Here is a 12,341-nt window from a genome sequence, read left to right on the forward strand (position 1 = left end):
TCTATTAAAGTGTGTCTATTAAAGCGTGTCTATTAAAGCGTGTCTATTAAAGCGTTTCTATTCTAGCATTTCTATAAAGCTGTGTCTATTAAACTGTGTCTATTAGACTATGTCTATTAAAGCATGTCTATTAAAGTGTTTCTATCCTAGCATTTTTATAAAGCTGTGTCTATTAAACTGTGTCTATTAAACTATGTTTATTAAAGCGTGTCTATTAAACTATGTTTATTAAAGCGTGTCTATTAAAGTGTGTTTATTAAAGTGTGTCTACTAAAGTGTTTCTATTCTAGTATTTTTATAAAGCTATGTCTATTAAACTGCGTCTATTAGACTGTGTCTATTAAAGTGTGTCTACTAAAGCGTTTCTATTCTAGCATTTCTATAAAGCTATGTCTATTAAACTATGTCTATTAGACTATGTTTATTAAACTGTGTCTATTAAACTGTTTTTATTAACTAGGTAGCTTATAAGTTAAAGTTATTATATACATTACATGTATAACTGCCTAAATATAAGGTAGTGTTAGCATAAAAGTTTTTACCTAGCATAAGTGTAAAGTATGTAGCGTTACTATAGTATAAAGTAGTGTTTGTAATAAAAATATTATAGGCGCTAAAGTTGTTATTATAAGATAGGTACACTAGTGTAATATTTATCTACTCTAAGCTTATTTACAAGTCTTAGGAGATTATTACTAATTAGATATACTAGTGCATAAGCTGCTCTACTTTTTATTTAATAGTAAAGCAGTAATAGTAAATATTATAAGCACTATGTCTACTACTTTTACTATTATACCTGTTAGAATACTTGTTGCTGTTGCTGTAGTAAGAGCTATATTTACTATATATGTAGAAGTTAAACACTATTCTAGTATAAGTAAAAGTTAAGCTAAAAGCTGTGTAAGTATTAGTTAAACACTAGTAGTTAAAGTAGTATAGTTTAAACTTTAAACTCTAAAAAAACTAAGGCTTAAACTAACTATTTTTAAACTACTAAAGATATAAGCTGTCTTAATAAGCCCTACTTTAAGGCCCTTTTAAGACACTAGCTAAAGCTAGCATAAAGTTAAAGCCTAGATAGTAAGAGACACCTTACTAAGTTAACCTAACTCTAATACTCTAGTGTCCTTTTTTATATAGTACTTAGAGCTACTCTAGAGACAGTTTAAAGCTGCTGTAATAAAAGTGTATATAAAAGTTATTATATATTAATGTTATTTTACTAAGCTCTGTTACTTAGATCCTTCTAAGACACTAGCTAAAGCTAGCACAAGGTTAAAACCTAAATAGTAAAAGACACTTTACTAAGTTAACTTAACTCTAACACTTTAGTGTCTTTTTCTATATAGTACTTAAAGCTACTCTAGAGACAGTTTAAAGCTACTATAATAAAAGTGTATATAAAAGTTATTATATATTAATATTACTTTACTAAGCCTTATTACTTAGATCTTTTTAAAACACTAGCTAAAGCTAGCATAAAGTTAAAACTTAAATAGTAAAAGACACTTTACTAAGTTAACTTAACTTTAACACTTTAGTGTTTTTTTTTATATAGTACTTAAAGCTACTCTAGAGATAGTTTAAAGCTACTATAGTAAAAACATATATAAAAGTTATTATTTATTAACACTTAATACTTATTACACAGCAATGCTGCTAGCACCTCTAGAAGGTAGAGAAGAGAGTAGCCTTTTTAGTGCTAAAAGATAATACTCTATTCTTTTAGGTCTAGAAGGCAGTTTTACTTATAGGTCCTTTCTGCAGTAAGTTAAAAACATGTAACTACTTTTATAAAAGTTAGTATAATAATAAGTGTAAGTTAATCTAGCATGCTTAACTTACAACTTAGTGTTATTAGAATAATGCTAGCACTTTTAACCTTTTTTTTAATAGTAAGTGCACTACTAATTACTTAGTAACTACTTACCTAACTTTATCTTTATAATTTAGCCTATATAACTATAAACTGCGTCTACCTCTCTTTATAAAGTAGACCTTATAGCCTTTAAGGTAAACTACTACCTACTATTTTCCTAGTAAACATAATGTTTACTAGTAGGCTAGTTAGCCTAAGCCTACAGCTAGCAAACAGGGTTTGCCTGTTAACCCTAGGTGTAGTATCCTTACAAGCTAGGCACAGGCGCAGGCACCACTACAGCAGGGGGAGGAGGAGGGAGGAGGGGAGCAGCTAAAGAGGGAGGGTCTTCCCTAAACAGCTACTAGACCTTGTTGTTATTGTTGTTGTTGTTAGGGGGCAGCAGAAAGAAGAGAAGAGGAGGAGGAGGAGAAAGAAGAGGAGGAGGAGGAGGGAGGCGGAGGCGGACAAGGAGGGTGGGAGGGAGGCGAAGGCGAGGGCGAGGGCAAGGGCGATAGCAATGGCGGCTATACTAATGTTAGCAACCTGTGCCCTTAACCACAACTGCTGTAAAGACAGCAACAGCAACTAATAGCTTACAGGGAGCAGAAAATGCGCCTACTGTAGGTTACTTTACAGCCTAAAGCAGCAGCTGCTGCTATAGCTTAATGTTTATTTTAGGTTATAAAACCTAGGGCTCCTAAAAAAGACTAAAAGTAAGGCATGTTAATGTTATAGTTAAAGTTAAACTTGTAACATAGTGTTATTTATATTACTATTTATTAGTTACTAGTAAGTTATGTGTGTTATACTTTTACTATAGTAACTTTACTATATTTTTACTTTTACTAACTTCTAAAACTTCTGTAAACTTCTAAACTAATAAAAACTTTATAATATATAGTACTTTTTTAAATTATAAAATACTTTAAAACTTTAGCTAACCTCTGCTAATTAAATTACTATAAACTATAATTTTACTTTAAACATTTTAAATATTCTAAGTGCTCTAAAACTTCTATAAACTTTTAAGCTAACTAAAGCATAAAGTAAAAAATTAAAGCCTTTAAAAAAATACTTAAGCTAATAATATAATTTATAACATATTAAACAGCTTTTTTTTTATTAGTTACATATTGCACTTTTTTACTTTAGAATACTAGTAAGAAACTAAGAACTTTTTTTTAGTAACATAATATATTTCTATTTATATCTACTAATGCTGCTTAAGGTTGTAATAGCGTAGTGTTTACAGCTACCTTATGTATATATAGCTTGTTCTGCCTACTGTAACTTGCATTATTATGTACTGTTACTAGCAAACTTCTATCTTTTAGGGGCTCTATGTTACAATCCTTGCTTCGTGAAGCACTCGGGTCTTATGATGTTCCTAGGGGAGGTAGGACGGATAGTAGGGGCCAATCTAGTAGGGTGTACAGTCCTACGTACAGGCTATTAGGCTAATAGAGGGAGGAAGAGTAACTAGATTATAGTTTGCCCTATGTGCAGCAGTAAAAAGGCTAGGGTTAAACAGTCCTGTTAGACAGGGTTAGAGGTATATATAGTGTAAGATATATAAATAGTATTACAGCTCTTTAGAAAGCTAAATGCTACTTAGTCTATATAAAAAATAAACTAAACATTAAACACACCTTTTAAAAGTTATTTAATATAAGAACTATATACATATATAGAGGACACTAAGGTGAGCTAAATAAGCCTACATAAGCTTACTAAGTAAGGCTTGCTAAGCTTCTCTAGGCTTATAGGATTTACATCCTATTCTTTTATTAGACAACATATTCTTCTATAATCTTAGGTAGCTGTGCTACCTCTGCGTCCTCTGCTTAGTCTGTAAGCGAGTCCTGCTCTAACTGTACTATATTATAGAGCATCTTAGGTAGAGTTACGCTAGTCTAACTGTAGACTATAACACGCTGCCCCTTTTTTCTAGCAGCGTCCTTACTGCTCTGCTTACACAACTGCGTTAGTAAGAGCTTATTTATAATGTTAGTGCCCTTCTACTAAAAGGCATTTCTAATATCTATTTTTTTTATACTAAATAGCTTGCTAGTTTTATTTATTTTACTATCTTTATGTTATTTATTATTTTAACCTTTTTTACTAGATAAAAATAAGGCCTTATAGCACTTACTAATTTTTAAGGTTATCTTATGTATTAACTTTATCCTTAGACAAGTGCGTTAAGTGTGTAAAAAAAAATAGTAAATGCAACACCTTTATTTCTAATATTACATAGAATTATTTAAAAAAAAAAAGAGAGACACTTTTTTAAAAAGCAGTTACTATAAAGGCTTAAAAGTAAGACCTTAATAATAAAATGTTATGTTAAGTTTAAAAAACTCTAGAGGTAAAGGCTAAAAAGTATTTTAAGCAAGATTATATCTAAAAATTATTAGATTTATTAAAAGCTTATTATGTAAAGTACCTAAAAAAGAACTTATTTTCTTTAAACAAGATAAAAGCTTTTAAAGCTAAAGTAAAAAGCTATTCCCTTTTTTAACTATTATTAGCTAGGACTTGTCTTTAAAGGCTACTACTATCTAGTAATAACATAGCTGTTCCTTTTAATATAGGTGCCTTATTGCCTAGCTAGTTTCTTTTAGATAAGCCTAAAAGTACTTTTATACTAATAGCTGCGTGTTTTTTAAATTCTTAGCTAGTTTTTATGTGTTTTTACTAGTAAGCTACTTTTTTTATTTTACTAAAAAAAATTTTTAGTTTTTTTAATTACTAATAATATATTTAACTTTATATTCTACTTCTTTGTTTTTTTATTTTTAAGTAAATAAGGGGACTTTTTTAAGTGCTTTTTCTAGTCTAAAGACGTAGAACTATAGGTGTATCTTTATATGTAGGGGAAGCTTAAGCTTACAGTTGTCCTGTTAGGTCTAGAGGACTTTATATAGTCCTATCCTTTTTTCTGCTAGCTTCCTAGAAGGTCTAGGTATCTTAAGGTTCTTAGTGTTAAAATACATGTAGTTTTCTAAGTAAATTTCTAGTCCTAGTTATTATAATTTGTTTACATACTTTTCTATTATTACTCTACTAGATCTTGCTTTAACAGCTAACCTTTTATGTATTTAATGTAAGTTTGTTAGCTAATTTATTAATTTTTATAAGTCTATAAGTTAATTTCTGTGTAATGTAAAGTATAAGTTATATCTAAAATTAGCTTTATATAGCGTTTCTTTTATTATAGCTAATTTTATGTTATTAATTACTAACTATGCTATTAAAAGCTATTTTAGCTAGTTATTTTAAGTATAAAAAATGTACTTTCTTAAGTATTTTTTTATTTCTGCATTTACTCTTTTAGTCTGTCTATCTGTCTGCAGGTAGTAGGCTGTTAATAGCTTGTGTGCTATGCTAAGGTGCTGCATTACTGCTTTTTAGAAACTGCTAGTAAATAGCTTATTTTAGTTAAAGATAATAATCTTAGAGCATTTATATACTAATATTATATTTTGCTTTAATTTATAAATAAATTTCTTAGCTGTTATTATTTTTTCTAAGGGCTAAGTATGTAAATACTTAGTAGTTTTATCTAAAGCTACTATAATTATGTTGCATATCCTGTCTATTTCTAGTTCTTTAGATAAAGGTAATTCTGTAATAAAGTTTATTATAATTATTATCTATAGTAGCTTTAGTGCTTTAATTAGTTAGAGATATCTATAGGCCTTATACCTTTTTAAGTTGTTTTTATTGCAGGTATTGCATTCTCTAAGCACCTCTATGTATAGTTGCTTTACTTTTAGTATTTATTATAGTATAGCAGCCCTTAGCTTCTTCTAAAGGGTGCCTATTCCTAGATGTCTAAACATTAGAGATTTATAATATTCTTAGATTAAGTTCTTTTATCTTTACTTACTAGCTATAAGCATGTAAAATTCTTTTATAAGTTAGAGTTTATTATAAACTTATTCTTTATTAGTTTTTTTAAAAAGTGTAAACTTTTTAGTTCTTTTCTTTTTTTTATTAAAGTAGTCTAGTCTTTAGCTAAGAGTGTTAGCCTGTTAGTTTTATGCTTTAAGTACATGCTTAATAATATAGTTAAACTATGTAAGTTCTATTACTTATTTTATGTGCATTAGTAATAGTTTCTTTACTAATAAAAATGTAACTAAGTTTGCATAGTTAGTTATAATATTAAATAGCTTTACTATTTTATATAGCTTTATAGCTTATACTTTTACAGCATTTAATATTGCTTTTAGCTCTTTATTAGGTATGCTGTAGCCTACTTTAAGACCTAAGAACTTAGCAGAGTGGTACACAACTAGGTGCTATTTTCCGTCTTCCTGCTTTTAGTATAACGCAGCTCTGCTAGCTTTAAAAGATGCGTCTATGTAGATTTTTATTTCTAATTATAAGTTATATATTCTTAATACTAGTTTATTTATTATAGCTTATTTTAGCATTATAAATGCTTTATTTATTTTAAAAGTTTAGATAAACTTTGCTATTACTTATTCTTTAGTTATAGCGTTTATTAATAGTATAGTAATTTTTAAATAGTCCTTAATTATTTATCTAATATAGCCTAATAGTTCTAGGAATTCTTTTACTTTCTTAACTATTATAAGTTCTAGCTATTTAAGTACCTTTTATACTTTAGCTAGATTAATTTTTATTTTTTCTTTATTAATTATAAATTCTAAGTATTCTATTTTAGTAACATAGAACTTGCATTTAGAGAGCTGTAGGTAAAGTCTGTACTTCCTAAGCTATTCTAAAACTTTTTATACTTTCTATACATAGTTTTCTAAAGTATCCCTTAAATAGATAAAGACGTTATTTAAATATACTAAAGTAAAGACATCTAGATAAGAGTTAAGGGCTGTATTAATAATTTACTAGAATGTTGCTAGGGCGTTTGTTAGGCTAAATAGCATTACTAATAATTTATAGAGCCTCTATAAAGTTCTAAACACTATAAGCTACTTATCTTTTTTTTATATTTTTATTTTGTTAAATCTGTTTTATATGTTAAACTTTATAAAGTACTAGGTTTCTCTTAGTTAGTTTATAATGTCTTATATAATTAGTAAAGAAAACTAATTTTAAATTATGTTATTATTTAAGGTTCTATAGTTTTAATAAACTTATATTTTTCCTTCTTTCTTTTTTACAAAGACTACTGCTAAGGCTATAGAACTATAACTTTCTTAGATATAGCCTTATACTAACATCTTATTAACATACTCTTATAAAGCCTTTTTCTGTGCCTTAGTTAAAGGGTAGAGCTTATGCGTTTTTAGGTTGTAATCTTTTATTAGGTTAATAGTATAGTCTTAAGGCTAGTGCAGTAGTAGTTCTCTAGGGTCTTTTAGTGTTTTAAACATGTCCTTATAGTCTTTATATTTAGGCAGAATTTAACTTTTTTTTTAGACTTATATAACACTAATTTATTTTACATTTTTATTTACTTTAATTTTTTTATAAAAAACTTTTTTAAGTTTTTTTTTTATTATTTTTATTACTTAAGCTTTTAGCTTTTAGTAAGGGAATTTTTAGAGCTTTTTTTTTTAGAGTAGTAACTGCTACTCTGCTTAGCTTATTTGTAGACTAGGCATCTATTATTATAGCATGCTAACTAGGTTATGTGTGCGTAGTTGTTAGAGGTTTTTATAGTTATAGTTCTTTAATTAATTATAAAATTATAAGTTCTAAGCTAGTTATAGCCTAAGATTACATTATATTTACCTTTTAGTTTAAGTATGTTTATAAATCTTTAATTTTTTATATTAGAGGTTTTAAAGTTTTTCTTATAAGTTTCTAGGTTAATCTATTCTTTACTATACTTAATTAATAATATGTTAGTAAAGGTTACCTTAAACAGGTTTTTTTTTATGTAGAATAGTATGCTTTACTTATCTACCTAATTCTTATTTATAGCAGTAAAGGTGTATCTGCTATTTATAAAAGCTAATCTAGGCTATTCTTTATACATAAAAGTAGTTGTTAGGCTGTGTTTTGCCCTTTACCCTACTATAATTACTGTAGATATGTTATGTTTAACTTCTTTATTAAAAAGGGGATAAAGATTAATGTTTTATAAGTTATTATTAAATTTATTTTTTTTTTTATAAATTTAATGTTTTTAATTATAGTAGTTAGCTGCTTTATATTTATAATTTTTAACTAAATAATATAATGTTAGGTAGTCTTTTTTTCTTACTACTTTTTACTAAAAGTAGTAGAATTTATAGTTTTTTTACTTATTACACTTTATCTATAGTTCTTGCTTATAAGGGGGAGCTGTCTAACAAGTGTAATAATTTATAGTTTTGTAGGCTAAGGCTGTTTTTTACTATAGGCAACTATTATAGTTCTTTTTCTATGTAGGCTACTATCCTGCTTAATGTTTGTTATCCTAGTGTTTAACGCAGTATTATTATGTACACTAGTACTAGAGGTATAGACAATTGTTAGGTCTATATAATGTGTTAAGGGGACTTTTCTAAGTCTACTAAAAATATTCTTTTGTTTATACTAGCTATATAGGGTGCTCTTTTTATTAGCACTTACTTGTGCTATAAGTGCTGCTTTTATAAAGAACACATTATCTATAATTTTATTATACTATAAAAGCTTTTCTAGAGATTACTAGGCTTAAAAGCAGTGTCTTAGGTTTCTTAGGTGCTAGTTATAGTACTTTAAACTTAGTAAGTTTACTTAACTATTCTAGCTTTTAATCTTTAATTTTAGTAAAAAATTACTATTACTTTTTTTTATTTATAATATTATATTTAACTTTAGCTATTCTTTATATAATGTTAAACATTAAGTAGTTGTTACTAATGTTTATTTAGTAAAGCAAGACTATGTAGTTACTTAAGTAGTTATATAGTAACCTGCACTTTTAGCACTTGCATCTCTAAAACTATTAGGAAAGCTCTCTTACTAAAGTACTAAGGGTCTAGTCTTAAAAAGAGAACTATTCTTCTTTTTTCTAAACATTTATAATGTATCTTTAAATCTAAGTCTTTTTTTTATATTCTTTAAGAATTATAAGGTCCTATAACACTATATTAAAGCTACTAAAATTTTAAATAACTACTTTTTAATACACTTTAAAGCAGTTGTTTAAAGAGTAGTTTTTTTTATATTACTAGTAAAGTTTATTATTTAATTTTTCTTATATTTTCTTATTTATAAGGCTATATTTAGCAGTAATAGCTTTTATTATTATAGTAGTATTTTTATTCTCCCCCTTTTAAGAGTTTAGGTAATTTTAGTAGAAATGTCCTACTTTTTTATAGTTTAGGCAGGCTTTATTTTTTAGCTACTTTTATTATTTCTTTATTAAAGGCAGCCTATTACGTTCTAGAACTTAGCTCTTCTTAAAAAGGGGGCTTTATATATGCTTTACATAACTAAGGTCTATTAGTTTTTTATTATATTATAAAAGCTTCTTTTTTCTAGAGATAAATTTTAGTTTCTAAAAAGTTCTCTTTAATTTTTTTTTTTTTTTACATTCTCTATAATAATTATTATAAGTTGTGGCTTTTTTAATATAGTTTTTAAAAGTAGTTAGTTAGTTTATATGTATAAACTTATCTTTTACTTTTTTATTTAGTCTATTATAAAACATGCAGCATAGGGCTTTCTAGTTGTTCTATCTATAGATGGCTATTTGCTCCCTAAAACACGCTGCATAGTTCTAGACTAGTCTGCTGCTTTGTTTTATATTGTCTAGTTAGTTAGCTGCAATTTTTTTTTTATTTAGAGTTCTATAAATAGCTAATAAAGCTGCCTTAAAATTTTTAACACTACTAAATACTTCCTTTATTTTAAAATTAAGTAGGGCGCTATTAGCTCTAAAGTCTATCTAGTTGTTAGTGTAGAGTTAAAACTAAATTATAAGAGGGCCTTTTAAGTGTAGCCTTATCTAGAAGATTATTTCTACGTTAGTCTAAAATGCTCTTATATTATACTACATATAAAAGTAGCATTAGGTAAAGAATAGTTAAAGGTTTTTTAATAATTCTTTAAAAAGCTTTAAAAGGGCTAGTTTTAAAGCCTTTTTAGCTGTAACACTTACTTTATTTATTAAAATATTTTAAACCTTTACTAGTTCTACTTATAATTTATGTATCTAGTAGGCTTAGGTAGTAGCTTTATAAGAGTTAATAAGAGGTAAAGAGTTTTATAAATTTATAGTTTTTTTTTTATAAAAGTTAGCTATCTTCTGCTTAAGTTTTAATAATTTACTAACTTTATTACTAATTTACTAGAGTTTCTTAATGTTGTCTTAAATAGAGTTAATCTATTCTACTAAAACAGCTTTACTTTAGGTAGGAACTTCTATAGATCTAGATAGCGTAGTGTAGGCTATGTTAGAATCTAAATTATGTTAAGAGGTTACTATACTTTTTAAAAAAGTAGTGTTTAATGTTATAATCTTTACTTTATAAAGCACTTAGGTCTTATAATGTTTCTAGAGAAAGTAAAACAAATAGTAGAGGCTAATCTAGTAGAGTGTACAGTCCTACATATAAGCTATTAGGCTAATAGAGGGAGAAAAAGTGACTAGATTATAGTTTGCCCTATGTGCAGCAGTAAAAAGGCTAGAGTTAAACAGTCTTATTAGACAAAGTTAGAGGTATATATAGTGTAAAATATATAAATAGTATTACAGCTTTTTAGAAAGCTAAATGCTACTTAGTTTATGTAAAAAATAAACTAAATATTAAACACACCTTTTAAAGGTTGTTTAATGTAGAAACTATATATATATGTAGGGGACACTAAGGCAAGCTAGATAAGCCTACATAAGCCTACTAAGCAGGGCTTGCTAAGCTCCTCTAGGCTTATAGGATTTACGTCCTATCCTCCTATTAGACAACGCATTCTTCTATGATCTCAGGTAGCCGTGCTACCTCCGCGTCCTCCGCTTGGTCTGTAAGCGAGTCCCGCTCTAACTGTACCATATTGTGGAGCATCCTGGGTGGAGTTACGCTGGTCTAACTGTAGACCGTAACACTCTAGCTAACTAGATTAACTAGCGCTAGCAGTTAGTGTTACTAGCCTACTATTAGCCTACTTTTAAACATCCTAGAGAACCTAGACTGCACGCTAAAAAAAGTTATCTATAAGATTTTATAGATATATAACTTTCTAAGTAAGGCTTAATATAATTACATAAATAATGCTATGTAATGTGTTATTTAGAGGTAGTATCTTTAGTACAGTTAAAGTAAAGGCACTTATAGTTATATAGGTATTATCTAATATAACTAGCTAGAGGACAACGCGGCTACTAGAGGATGCAGATGCAGCCTGTAGTGTATGTTGTAGTGCTACTTTCTTAGTAAGAGTATTATCTTGTTAACAAATTTAAGTAACACAATCTATGCTTAAATTTTTTATAGATAATAAAGCATAGACTTAACTAAATTTATCTTACTTTACACACTAGTGTTATAGCTTTTTTGTATAACAGACTAAACATATATTTATAGATGCTACTATGCTTAGAAGTATGTTATAAAGTACTTTAGCATTAGTTTTAAAATGTTTTTAACTAAATATAAATAAAATATGCTTATACATTTTATTAACTATAAGATCTACTTTAATAGTATACTTAATTTTATAGTATTATAATAGCTTCTATTATAAGCACGTTCTTATATACATAGATAAAGGTAGAGGTGCTTAACATGTAAAGTTACTATAGTATCTCTTTACCTAGATTCTAGCCTACTTATTAAAGGCAATAAGTATAAAAGTAAGGAGTGTGCTTATTCTTAAAGTAAAAACTATACTTAAGGGCTCTAGCAGTAGCGTAGCTAGTAGAAGAAGTATAATATTACACTTTAAATAGTAAGAACTTAGTATAATAACAAATCTATTTTTTAAAAGAACATTATACTCCCCTAGTTAAAATAGAATACTTTTATAGTAATATAGACTATTAGCTATATTAATCTAGCAATTACTTATGTTTACCTAGGCCTACATATTAGACTTTATCTAATATCTAGTAGAAGGCTAGTCTAACCTAGCAGTTTCTTAGCTAGACTTTTATAAGCAGACACTATTTATATTACTAGTATTACTTAGTATAAAGCTTTAAGCTAATTAACTATATACTTTTACCTTATTAACTAGTAACTAATTTTATACTGTTTTTTTTTTTAAAGGCTGTCTATCTTATTTAGAGTAAAGTAGCAAAACACTTAGTTTATATAAACCCTTAAAGTTAAATAACTAATATAGTAAGAATATATATATAGTACTTAATTAACTAGGTGCGTGTCTACTGCGCCTAGCACACTGCTAGAGATCTAAGAGGCTCTTTATAATTAGAAACTTCTAGCATACAATATAGTTAATGTTAAAGATATTAATGCTTATACCTAGTAAAGTAGTAGCTACTATAATTTAGATATAAAACATTAGCTTTTTAAACTTAAAATAACACTTATTCTAGTTATATTTTTGCACA

This window comes from Lindgomyces ingoldianus (genome assembly GCF_010093535.1).
Source record: "Lindgomyces ingoldianus strain ATCC 200398 unplaced genomic scaffold BDR25scaffold_13, whole genome shotgun sequence".
Classification (NCBI taxonomy): domain Eukaryota; kingdom Fungi; phylum Ascomycota; class Dothideomycetes; order Pleosporales; family Lindgomycetaceae; genus Lindgomyces; species Lindgomyces ingoldianus.